Source organism: Mesoplodon bidens (genome assembly GCF_964165515.1).
Source record: "Mesoplodon bidens genome assembly, chromosome: 8".
Lineage (NCBI taxonomy): Eukaryota > Metazoa > Chordata > Mammalia > Artiodactyla > Ziphiidae > Mesoplodon > Mesoplodon bidens.
The window spans coordinates 82,851,163-82,865,543 of record NC_138165.1 but is presented as its reverse complement, the minus strand read 5'-3'; the positions used below and the strand labels follow the sequence as shown (position 1 = coordinate 82,865,543).

At 38.0% G+C, this 14,381-nt stretch overlaps 1 protein-coding gene across 2 annotated transcripts in view; it reads right to left on the bottom strand.

Annotated features, from left to right (window-relative positions):
- The window catches only part of PARD3B (par-3 family cell polarity regulator beta), a 1,049,764-nt gene that overhangs the window by 286,268 nt on the left and 749,115 nt on the right, over positions 1–14,381 (bottom strand). The gene's annotated exons all lie outside the window — the stretch shown is intronic.

The window sequence follows — 14,381 nt, the reverse complement described above, 5'->3', positions numbered from 1 at the left end:
AGGCTTTCTGGATGTGGACAGAGCCCACTGGGATTGCATGAGGGATACTGCTCATGGGCCGAACACAAGGTGAAGGGCACCCCCATGGAGTTGGGCAGCTTGGCTGTGTGTGGAGAGAGGGTTTGCCTGAAACTTGCACCACCTGGTATTTCCAATCCCAGGTTTATATGTTAACATCAACTGAATGAAGATTTGAAAACACAGAACCACGTAGGCACACTGTGTCCACCTGACATGAATGGCCAGAGGAGAGGTCAATGCTGGGGTCGCTGCTCTCCAGCCAACAGAGCTGTGTGGCTGACAGGGTCTTGGTGCTCCAGCTGGGTTTCAGGCCTGAGCCTCTGAGGTGGGAGAGCCGAGTTCAGGACAGTGGTCCACCAGAGACCTCCTGGCCCCTCATAATATCCATCAGTGAGAGCTCTCCCAGAGATCGCCATTTCAATGCTAAGACCCAGCTCAATTCAACGACCAGCAAGCTCCAGTGCTGGACACCCCATGCCCAAAAACTAGCAACACAGGAACACAATCCCACCCATTAGCAGAGAGGATGCCTAAAATCATACTAAGTTCACAGACACCCCAAAACACACCACTGGACGTGGTCCTGCCCACTAGAAAGACAAGATCCAATGTCATCCACAAGAACACAGGCAACAGTCCCCTCTACCAGGAAGCCTAAACAATCCACTGAACCAACCTTACCCACTGGGGGCAGACACCAAAAACAACAGGAACTATGAACCTGCAGCGAGTGAAAAGGAGACCCGAAATGCAGTAAGTTAAGCAAAATGAGAAGACAGAGAAATACACAGCATATGAAGGAGCAAGGTAAAAACCCACCAGACCAAACAAATGAAGAGGAACTAGGTAGTCTACCTGAAAAAGAATTCAGGGCAATGATAGTAAAGATGATCCAAAATCTTGGAAATAGAATGGAGAAAATACAAGAAACATTTCACAAGGACCTAGAAGAACTAAAGAGCAAACAAACAATGATGAACAACACAATAAATGAAATTAAAAATTCTCTAGAAGGAATCAAAAGCAGAATAACTGAGGCAGAAGAACAAATAGGTGACCTGGAAGATGAAAGAGTGGAAATAACTATTGCAGAGCAGAATAAAGAAAAAATAATTAAAATAGTTGAAGACAGTCTCAGAGACCTCTGGGACAACATTAAAGACACCAAAATTTGAATTATAGGGGTCCCAGAAGAAGAAGAGAAACAGAAAGGGACTGAGAAAATATTTGAAGAGGTTATAGTTGAAAACTTCCCTAATATGGGAAACGAAATAGTTAATCAAGTCCAGGAAGCACAGAGAGTCCCATACAGGATAAATCCAAGGACAAACATGCCAAGACACATATTAATCAAACTATCAAAAATTAAATACAAAGAAAAATTATTAAAAGCAGCAAGGGAAAAGCAACAAATAACATACAAGGGAATCCCCATAAGGTTAACAGCTGATCTTTCAGCAGCTCTGCATGCCAGAAGGGTGTGGCAGGACATATTTAAAGTGATGTAAGGGAAAAACCCACAATCAAGATTACTCTACCCAGCATGGATCTCATTCAGATTTGACAGAGAAATTAAAACCTTTACAGACAAGCAAAAGTTAAGAGAATTCAGCACCACCAAACCAGCTTTACAACAAATGCTAAAGGAACATCTCTAGGCAGGAAACAAAAGAGGAGGAAAAGACCTACAAAAACAAACCCAAAACAAATAAGAAAATGGTAAAAGGAACATACATATCAATAATTACTTTAAATGTAAATGGATTAGATGTTCCCACCAAAAGACACATACTGGCTGAATGGATACAAAAACAAGACACGGACATATGATGTCTACAAGAGACCCACTTCAGACCTAGGGACACATACAGACTGAAAGTGAGGGGATGGAAAAAGATATTCCATGCAAATTGAAACCAAAAGAAAGCTGGAGTAGCAATTCTCAAAGCAGGCAAAATAGACTTTAAAATGAAGACTATTATAAGAGACAAAGAAGGACACTACATAATGATCAACAGATAAATCCAAGAAGAAAATATAACAATTGTAAATATTTATGCACCCAACATATGAGCACCTCAATACATAAGGCAAATACTAACAGCCATAAAAGCGGAAATCGACAGTAACACAAAAATAGTTTGGGACTTTTAACACCCCACTTTCACCAATGGACACATCATCCAAAATGAAAATAAATAAGGAAACACAAGCTTTAAATGGTACATTAAACAAGATGGGCTTTCTGATATTTATAGGACATTCCATCCAAAAACAACACAATACACTTTCTTCTCAAGTGCTCATGGAACATTCTCCAGGATAGATCGTATCTTGGGTCAGAAATCAAGCCTTGGTAGATTTAAGAAAATTGGAATCCTATCAAGTATCTTTTCTGACCACAGTACTATGAGACTAGATATCAATTACAGGAAAAAATCTGCAAAAAATACAAACACACAGACGCTAAACAATACACTACTAAATAACAAAGAGATCACTGAAGAAATCAAAGAGGAAATCAAAAAATACCTAGAAACAAATGAAAATGCAAACACAATGACCCAAAACCTACGTGATGAGCAAAAGCAGTTCTAAGAGGGAAGTTTATAGCAATACATTCCTACCTCAAGAAACAAGAAACAACTCAAATAAACAACTTAACCTTACACCTAAAGCAATTATTGAAAGAAGAACAAAAAAACCCAAATTTAGCAGAAGGAAAGAAATCATAAAGATCAGCATGAAATAAATGAAAAAGAAATGAAGGAAACGATAGCAAAGATCCATAAAACTAAAAGCTGGTTCTTTGAGAAGATAAACAAAATTGATAAACCATTAGCCAGACTCATCAAGAAAAAAAGGGAGAAGACTCAAATCAACAGAATTAGAAATGAAAAGGGAGAAGTAACAACTGACACTGAATAAAAACAAAGGATCATGAGAGATTACTGCAAGCAACTGTATGCCAATAAAGTGGACAACCTGGAAGAAATGGACAAATTCTTAGAAAAGTACAACGTTCCGAGACTGAACCTGGAAGAAACAGAAAATATAAACAGACCAATCATAAGCACTGAAATTGAAACTGTGATTAAAAATCTTCCAACAAACAAAAGCCCAGGACCAGATGGCTTCACAGGTGACTTCTATCAATCATTTACAGAACAGATAATACCTATCCTTCTCAAACTCTTCCAAAATATAGCAGAGGAAGGAACACTTCCAAACTCATTCTAGGAGCCCACCATTACCTGGATACCAAAACCAAACAAAGATACTACAAAAAAAGAAAACTACAGGCCAATATCACTGATGGACATAGATGCAAAAATCCTCAACAAAATACTAGCAAAGAGAATTCAACAGCACATTAAAAGGATCATACACCATAATCGAGTGGGGTTTTTCTCAGGAATGCAAGGATTCTTCAATATATGCAAATCAATCAATGTGATATAGCATATTAACAAATTGAAGGAGAAAAAACATATGATCATTTCAATAGATGCAGAAAAAGCTTTCAACAAAATTCAACACCCATGTATGATAATAACTCTCCAGAAAGTAAGCATAGAGGGAATGTACCTCAACATAATAAAGGCCATATACGACAAACACACAGCCAATATCATTCTCACTGGTAAAAAACTGAAAGCATTTCCTCTAAGATCAGGAAAAAGACAACGTTGCCCACTCTCACCACTATTATTCAATATAGTTTTGGAAGTTTTAGCCACAGCAATCATAGAAGAAAAAGAAATAAAAGGAATCCAAATCAGAAAAGAAGAAGTAAAGCTGTCACTGTTTGAAGATGACATGATACTATACATAGAGAATCCTAAAGATGCTACCAGAAAACTACTAGAGCTAATCAATGAATTTGGTAAAGTAGCAGGATACAAAATTAATGCACAGAAATCTCTTCCATTCCTATACACTAGTGATGAAAAATCTGAAAGAGAAATTAAGGAAACACTCCCATTTACCACTGCAACAAAAAGAATAAAATACCTAGGAATAAACCTACCTAAGGAGACAAAAGACCTGTATGCAGAAAACTGTAAGACACTGATGAAAGAAATTAAAGATGATACAAACAGATACAGAGATATACCATGTTCTTGGATTGGAAGAATCACCATTGTGAAAATGACTATATTACCCAAAGCAATCTAAAGATTCAATGCAATCCTTATCAAACTACCAATGGCATTTTTCACAGAACTAGAACCAAAATTGCACAATCTGTATGAAAACACAGAAGACCCCAAGTAGCCAAAGCAATCTTGAGAAAGAAAAACGGAGCTGGAGGAATCAGGCTCCGTGACTTCAGACTATACTACAAAGCTACAGTAATCAAGACAGCATAGTACTGGTATAAAAACAGAAATATAGATCAATGAACAGGAGAGAAAGCCCAGAGATAAACCCATGCACATATGGTCACCTTATCTTTGATAAAGGAGGCAAGAATATACAATGGAGAAAAGACAGCCTCTTCAATAAGTGGTGCTGGGAAAACTGGACAGCTACATGTAAAACAATGAAATTAGAACACTCCCTAACACCATACACAAAAATAAACTCAAAATGAATTTGAGACCTAAATGTAAGGCCAGAGAAGAGGAAAACATAGGCAGAACACTCTATGACATAAATCACAGCAAGATCCTTTTTGACTCACCTCCTAGAGAAATGGAAATAAAAACAAAAATATACAAATGGGACCTAATGAAACTTCAAACCTTTTCCACAGCAAAGGAAACCATAAGCAAGATGAAAAGACAACCCTCAGAATGGGAGAAAATATTTGCAAATGAAGCAACTGACAAAGGATTAATCTCCAAAATATACAAGCAGCTCATGCAGCTCAATATCAAAAAAAAAACAAACGACCTAATCCAAAAATGGGCAGAAGACCTAAAAAGACATTTCTCCAAAGAAGACATACAGATGGCCAACACATACATGAAAGGATGCTCAATATCACTAATCATTAGAGAAAGGCAAATCAAAACTACAATGAGGTATGTATTACCTCACACAGGTCAGAACGGCCATTATCAAAAAATCTACAAACAATAAATGCTGGAGAGGGTGGTGGAGAAAAGGGAACCCTCTTGCACTGTTGGTGGGACTGTAAATTGATAGAGCCACTATGGAGAATGGTATGGAGGTTCCTTAAAAAACTACAAATAGAACTACCATATGACCCAGCAATCCCACTACTGGGCATATAGCCTGAGAAAACCATAATTCAAAAAGAGTCATGTACCACAATATTCATTGCAGCACTATTTACAATAGCCAGGACATGGAATCAACCTAAGTGTCCATCGACAGATGAATGGATAAAGAAGATGTGGCACATATATACAATGAAATATTACTCAGTCATAAAAAGATACGAAATTGAGTTATTTGTAGTGAGGTGGATGGACCTAGAGTCTGTCATACAGAGTGAAGTAAGTCAGAGAAAAACAAATACCGTATGCTAACACATATATATGGAATCTAAAAAATAAATGGTTCTGAAAAACCTAGGGGCAGGACAGGAATAAAGACACAGATGTAGAGAATGGACTTGAGGACACAGGGAGGGGGAAGGGTAAACTGGGACGAACTGAGAGAGTAGCATTGACATATATACACTACTAAATGTAAAATAGCTAGCTAGTGGGAAGCAGCCACACAGTACAGGGAGATCAGCTCGGTGCTTTGTGACCACCTAGAGGGGTGGGATAGGGAGGGTGGGAGGGAGACACAAGAGGGAGGGCATATGGGGATATATATACACACGTACAGCTGATTCACTTTGTTATGCAGCAGAAACTATCACACCATTGTAAAGCAATTATACTCCAATATAGATGTTTAAAAAAAAAGGAAGGCTTTCTGTATAAACTGTAGCAAATGTTGCTCTTGTCAGGAGCACAGTTGTAATTCTTATATTCCTTCTGGTCCTGATAATTTCTTTCACTTACAGTTAATTGTGGAGCACATTACTCCCAAAGGGGTGGGACAGGCTGGACACAGTAATGGTTTTAGGGAATCTGTAGGATGAGAAGATTCTCATCTAGACAAAGCTTTATTAGACTGTATGTGGTAAACATACCGCTTTGGAGGTAGGTAGATTCTGTTGTGATTCCTGCCTCAATACGTTTTGGGGAGATTTTTAAAGGATAGAAAGAGGGAAAACTGATTTTTTTTTTCTCTGTATGATGTAGCCACAGGTTTGGGGGGTTGGGGAACGTGGTTTACTCTTTTCTACCAAAATAGAGCACTTCTGAATGATATGATAAAATGCAGACTGGTTTTCATGAGAGCAATGAAACTAGATGAATCAGCAGACACAAGCAACAAGTCAGGAGTGTGACAAAGGGATGCTCATGGCTGAAAAATTATGAGCACATTTAGGTGATGAAGAATGAGGGAGTAAGTGAAACCCGAGGTTATGGTAGTCTGGTGCTCCTTGTATATCTCTACCGTCTCTTATCAAAGAACTTTAAGCGTCACTGGGTGCCACACCAGACACCAAATGCTGCCTGTGCATCTGATCCAGAATGGTTACTCTTATGTCCTTGTTTTTCTTGTGCAATATTTAAGTAAAGGTGATACAGAGTAAATCAAAGCAAATATTCAGTTTTCCTATAGGTATTAGCTAACCTAATAAAATCATACCTAAATAAAAATGACTTCATTCTGTGAGCAGCATAGATCTAACTTAAAACTGTGAAGTTAATTATCTGAAAATAGAGTCCTTCAGAGTCACCAGCTACCATATGAAACCCATTTACAAGACTCCCTATAATCCAGGACACGAGAGACCACAAAAATCTGAAATAACTATCCAGCCAGCAAAGATAATCCATAACTGTACAGCACAAAGAAAAGCTCCACTATGTTTCTTTTTTTCCTCCCTCACACATGGTTTAAATATTTACTCCTACATGTTCACTAGATGTAAGATTCTGTTATCATTATGAGGGGAACCTATCATATGCTGACCCTACAAAGAGTACAAAGCTCAATTACAAACACTGTCTTTATAGACATACAAAATCCAAGGCTCTTATGGATGTCTGTGTAATGAGAGCAAACTGGGTAGAATTTAGCATCCGTAAGCCTATTTATCTAAGAATTCCCCACATCTAACTTAGTCTTATAAAAGAGCTTAGTACTCCATAAAGAAATGGTCTTCTTTTAAACAGTTGGCTTTAGTTGTGTTTCCTCGGTACCTCACATACATCCTGGGAAGCAGGTAGTTTGACAGGAAGACACTGGGATGATATACGTACAAACAGATCCAGCAGAAGCTGTCATACACCTCTTTCAGGGAAGTCTCTGCAAATCAATGTTTTCTCTCATTTTTGCCCTACATTTCACTTATTTTAATAACCTTGAGACAGACTAGCAACCAAACTTACTCCTAGAGCTACATTTAGCAATTCTAGACTTAAAGCCATATAAAGAAGCAGAAAACAACACTGGAAATGGAATAATTGCCTCCAATTTCCAAGGCAGGCACTTCTATCTTGGAAGTCCTGATAGGCAACAGAACTGTGGAGATCTCTGCTTGTGGAATCTTCTCTTTTGGTTGGCTGGATCCTCATTTCTTAAAACCTACTAAGTTTCTGCTGAAGCTCTGCCCTCCTTTCTCACTCCCATCCAAACTGCATAGTCTGTCACTAACTCAGCACTAGGCACAGTTGACAAAACATCCCCCCCCACCCAGCACATAGCCTAAGGGCATCCTTTCACAGTTCCAAATCCACCACTCCTCGAAAAGGAGATGACCTGGGCTACATATCTCAAGATTGATGGATGAGGTTAAAACGAAGACTGTGGCCAACCAGGATTAAGAGATTAATCACTGATACAGTTCCTCCAAGGAAAGATCTCATCAAAAACACTGGTTTCAAAAATATATTTTATTTCACATCATAAATGGAGGATGAGGGCACAAAGTGAGGAAAGAGAGGATAATGGCTTAATAACCATTTTCCCAGCACCAACTGCCTCCGTTTCCAACTCAGCTCTGTATTTCATCCCACAAAATAATACTTACTGTTTGAAAGATAACAAATAGAAGAATTTCACTTAGTTTGAAGAGAAAACCAGGAAGACAAACCAAGAATATAGATTAAAAAAGCTGCTCTTGGCATTGATTCAATGTGTAATTAATAAAATTTAATAAAAGTACTACTTGCCAACAAGGTGTAAATAGTTTTTTAATAAATAGTTCAATAAATAGTTTTTTAATAAAACATGAAAGTCATTAACTGTATAAATAATAAAAAAAGAGAAAGGCCAAGAATATACTTTTGTAACTGCTAGAGACAAAACATTACAGAAATTAAGCAAAAATGAACAGCACAGATACTTTAAGAGATTTTGATGCTTAGAAATGTTAAGCATATTGTGGGAAATTATAAATATGTTGGTGACAATCCAGAGACCCTTTTCCTTTTAATGCCATTAGGGTTACGTAAAAGTAAAAAATGATTTAGAGAAGAGAAAACGCCACTTGTAACTTTGCCTTAGGCTATTAAGGTACCATAACAAAACACGATTAAAAGGTATAAAAATACAATAAAGGAAAGAAACAAAGATAAAATAATATTTTGGGAAGTGCTCATAAAATTGGTGGTGGAGGGGAACCTGACGCCAAAATAGCGGCACTTTGGGCAGGGGGAGAGTCAGGTTTTGAACAAGATTACACTCTCTCATAAAGCCAATATTATTTCAGTGTAATCAAGTGCATCACTAATGTGCAAAATCTAACTTTATAAGATGCAGCAAAGCGGAGGAGAAAGTTGCGTTTGAATGATTACTCTGAAAGTCTAATCAAAGACATTCTCCCATGTTATCAAACACAGATGTGCAAACTAAGGAGGCTAGAGATGGTTTCTTATTGCAAAAGATTGGCAATAAGATTGAGTACCTTGAAGTGAATTCATCTCGTCATCACACGAAATCCTACATATACCTGGGAGGCTCTTCAAAGTCAACACACAGAATAATGTTCAACACATGTTTGCCTATGATGTGCTTTTAACCTAACGCACATCTTCATAAGCCAATCCAGAAACCCAGGGTTTTCTGATAAACAGCGGCATACAAAGACTACTTATCTAACTCAAGAAACATTCAAGGGTTGGGACAGAGTTGAAGGGGAGCCAGCTGAACTACCACAAAACGTGGCTGCATGGTGTGGCCTTGGGCATATCTTGGTGCCTGTTTACTGTGTGTTTACACTCTTGGTAAAAGAACTCTAACAGGTCTCCATCAAATGACATAATCAAATAAAATACCATGGAACACAATCTCACATTTCCCTCTTTCTCCCTTTTCTAACAAAAAGAAAGAGTTAGATACTTCTCTCGTTTTGGCTAAAATACTTCTTTCGTAACATTTTATTACATGATTGGGAAGATGTCAGGTAGAGAGTGCTACCTACTCACTAATTAAACCTCGGTGTTCATTTCGAAGTTTAATTATATCTTCAATTCTTATCTCTGTAAAATGCTAATGGAAGAAATTCTTAAATACAAATGAATAATTAATACCTGCATACTTCTTTTTTAGAGTTGTTTCAGAAATCCTGTTTACAGTGATGGTTGTGTGATGTGGGGAGCTACATTTCTCTTCACTATTCACCTGCTTTGGGGGAAACATGGCAACAAGAAAAAACAAATTGGCTGCTATTTACTCTCTGACCTTGGCAGGCCTCTCACATGCCAGCAGAATTTGAAGAGGCAGGCTAGGTAAGGACCAGGGAAGACTACAGAGGAAATGACTGTGTTTGGTGTTTGCTTCTTCCTTTTCCTGGGTTCTACCTTGAAGATTTAGTTGTAGCACCTATGACACCCCAAAAAGCCATTGGAACTGTGAAAAAAGAGCAAAGCTAAAGAGATGACCAATTCCTCTCTTATTTTCTGCAGATTCTTTCCAGATATCTTTCTCAAGTTTTCTGCCCCAAAGTGCAGGCATCATTATTAACAAAGGACAGGAGAGGCCAGTTGTTCAGGAAATAGCTATCATTTGGTAAATGGCATAATAAACACATTATGATCTTTGATGCAGTGGGTAATGAGCCGGTATATATACAATATCAATGCTAAGATTATTCTCTATCTTTGTGTGTATTTTTTTCTTATTTTACCTGAATTTCCCTTTTCATTTTGTTTGTATTTCCCATAATTCAAGTTACTTTGTAACACCACCTAAGAATTTTTATTATTATTACTATCCTTTGCTTGGACTATATGTTCTCTATATGTTCTACTATAAAATGAAAATCTCCCTTATCCAACTGCTTTTGTTTCAGTTAAATGATGATATTCAAAGGTAAGATTCAGTGTTAAAAGAACTAAAGGGCATGCACATCTCCCAAAACTAGGGTTGATTCTGGATGATTAAAATTCCCAATCAACTTTCTCTCCATGATTTTCAGAGTGCTGGGAGGTAACCATTTTCAAAGAGGCAAATGCAATCATTTTGTGTAATGAATGGGAAACACATTTTAGGTAACCCTGGCCCATGTCTGATTCCTTGGTCACCTACCTGTTACGTTTTTTCATTTTCAGGTAGGGTCAATGTTTGGTGAGTCTCTTTCCTATCCAACTCTGTGCTATTTCTTGCCCATCCCAGTCTTACTCCTTTACCTAAATACTTGGGAGTTTCCTTAGATATTGGGAACTTCAGTTCCCTGTGACAATATTACTTTGGTACAGAAGAGTGGAATTTTTATGTGTTGGTGAAATGTTGAACAAGAATGGCAAAACCATCTTCAGTAGTTGTTTAGAAGTAAGGGGAATGTTCTACACAGAGATAAAGACGTGCTGCTTGTGTCTTCCTTCAAGAAAGAACTTGTCATTCAGCAGCACAGAGTGCAAAAAACAGCCTCTAGCTATTCTTGTTTTTAGGGTCCCCCTCAGCTTTGGACTCAAGGACACATTCTTTCCAAGGTAGCCACCAGTCAATATAGGGTTCTAGGGCTCGGCTATTTTTGCCCAGCGTGGAACTCCTCTAATGGGCAATTTTTGCTCTGGAGCTCAAGTTGGGTTGGCCAAGCCTTTGTCAGATTTGTGCAGTGGTCAAGGCTCTCCCTACCCAGTCCTGCTCCCTCCCTTTAAAAATTTTTCCCCTCAATTAACCTCTTAGCTACTGCTTACTGGATTACTCTGATCACCATTATCATCACCATCTCTGGAGAGCTTCCTTTGCTTAGACACAATTCCCCAATCCTTCCTAAACCACCAGGCAATGGGCTTGGTATCAAATATTATTTTATATAAGAAGAGAGAGACCAATAATATTAGTATGTTTGCCAGCATATCAAATGAAATGGAAAACTTGCAGTTTGCTCCTCAGAAAATTTGACAAGAGTATCTCTTGACAAGAGATACAAGAGTACCTCTCATTGATATTACTACTTTAATGCTATTTGTACAAAGAGCTCTAAATAAAAGACCTTTAGGATTTTTCCCAGATTCACTGTCCCTCTTCTATTATGGCTTTTTATTTTAGATTATTTGGAACTTTACATCCAAGAGTAACAAACAGTGTAAATTTTACATCTTGGGTGTTCCTATACAGATTGACTTTAATCATGTTTACTTAACAATAAATTATAGATTATGTTTAATTCAGGCTACTTTAAGTAACAGGTTAATTAGTTCAAAGTTTAAAAAAAAATCACACCAATTTCAATGGCTCAAGGGTAATCTTGGGTTGGCATTTCCTAATATTCTGTAGAGATCAGCCATAGAGTCTATATAATTTCATGTTTAAACCAGTGATTTGAATTAAAAAAATCATTATAAAGTGTGATAATTACAATTCAAAGAGAGGTACCCAGCACCTTTGACAGCAGTAGAAAATTAAAACCTGCTTTGACCAATTTGGAAAAGTGTTTTTGCATAAGAAAAATAAAAGTGAATGGAAATAAATGGAGGGCAATGCACTTAAGGAGGAAAATGCAAGCACATAAATATAAGATGGAAATGTATTTGCTATGTTCAACCACGGGAGAAACATACACAGGAGTCACAGCAGGCCACCCACTGAGCAGAAGCCATCAGGATAATGGTGCTATTTAAAAAGGAAGCAGGACACCAGAATGCATGAACTGCAGTAAAGCGGGTGAGAGCTGTGAAGTAATCAACAGATAGTCATTCCTCATTGATCAGGCCCGCACTGTGTGGAGAGGGGAAATGTGAAGAAGATCAAGAGTGTGTGGGTATGATCAGAGAAATGAAAAATCAGGTCTTTGGAGACAGCAATCTGGAGAAGAAATAGCTGCAGGGTGACAAAGTTTATAAGACTTCTTATAAACAGGTGACCATAAGACGGATGGTCTCTGCTCAGACCTAACAAAAGCTTGTACTACATTATTGTGGATTTTAAGCAGAAAACGTGCATGCCTTGGAAGCCAGGCAGATAACCTAGTACAGTAAGCTAGGAAACCCAAAGCCCTCTTGGAATCTCTTTCATTGTCCCACTTTTGATGGAGGTACGAGCTCAAAATGATGTCCCCCGATTTTCTTAACTCTGCAACAAGTAAAATGACCACATAATCACAATGCAAAATAACACCTGTTTCCATCTCCGGGCTTTTGTAAATAGAGCTGCAATGAACATTTTGGTACATGACTCTTTTTGAATTATGGTTTTCTCAGGGTATATGCCCAGTAGTGGGATTGCTGGGTCCTATGGTAGTTCTATTTGTAGTTTTTTAAGGAACCTCCATACCGTTCTCCATAGTGGCTGTACCAATTCACATTCCCACCAGCAGTGCAAGAATGCTCCCTTTTCTCCACACCCTCTCCAGCATTTATTGTTTCTAGATTTCTTGATGATGGCCATTCTGACTGGTGTGAGATGATATCTCATTGTAGTTTTGATTTGCATTTCTCCAATGAGTAAAGATGTTGAGCATCCTTTCATGTGTTTGTTGGCAGTCTGTATATCTTCTGTGGAGAAATGTCTATTTAGGTCTTCTGCCCATTTTTGGATTGGGTTGTTTGTTTTTTTGTTATTGAGCGGCATGAGCTGCTTATAAATTTTGGAGATTAATCCTTTGTCAGTTGCTTCATTTGCAAATATTTTCTCCCATTCTGAGGGTTGTCTTTTGGTCTTGTTTATGGTTTCCTTTGCTGTGCAAAAGTTTTGAAGTTTCATTAGGTCCCAGCTCTATTTACAATAGTCCGGAGATGGAAACAACCTAAGTGTCCATCATTGGATGAATGGATAAAGAAGATGTGACACATATATACAATGGAATATTACTCAGCCATAAAAAGAAACGAAATTGAGTTATTTGTAGTGAGGTGGATAGACCTAGAGTCTGTCATACAGAGTGAAGTAAGTCAGAAAGAGAAAGACAAATACCATATGCTAACACATATATATGGAATTAAAGAAAAAAAATGTCATGAAGAACCTAGGGGTAAGACAGGAATAAAGACACAGACCTACTAGAGAATGGACTTGAGGATACGGGGAGGGGGAAGGGTAAGCTGTGACAAAGTGAGAGAGAGGCATGGACTTATATATACTACCAAATGTAAAATAGATAGCTAGTGGGAAGCAGCTGCATAGCACAGGGAGATCAGCTCTGTGCTTTGTGACCACCTAGAGGGGTGGGATAGGGAGGGTGGGAGGGAGGGAGGGAGACGCAAGAGGGAAGAGATATGGGAACATATGTATATGTATAACTGATTCACTTTGTTATAAAGCAGAAACTAACACACCATTGTAAAGCAATTATACTCCAATAAAGATGTAAAAAAAAAAAAAAAAACACCTGACACTTAGCCTCAGCTGCAGGGAGACAATGGGGCAGGGGTAGAGACTGCAGCAGGTAGGAGCATGTGTGCTTCAGCTAAATAGGGGAAGCCATCCTGTCAGGTGGAACGTGGCTCCAAGGGGGCCGAGTGGTTTAATTTTCTAGGAGAAGCCAGGAATCTGTATGTATGTTATTAATATAAGAAACATTTTTTATTTTGAAAAAGAATTATTTCATCAAAATAATATATGCACATAATCCACAATTTTAAAAGTTAAAGTGTACTAAAAGCAGTATCTTTCCCACCCACTCTGAGGACTGCTCCTGAGGCAACCATGCTGAAATATTTTAGCTGATACCCACACTTCTAGAAAATGAGCTTATAATGTTATTTCTTGATTAAGAAACTTTAGTCATGATTTGGTATCCTTTTATGATGGGAGATAAAGAGTTAGCTACCTCTGTTCCTTACTCTCCTATATGCTCCCATACTCCTCATACAGCTATGCTCAATTTAATGCTTATATTATCATAACCTTGTAAACAACGCTCAGTGTTAAGCCAA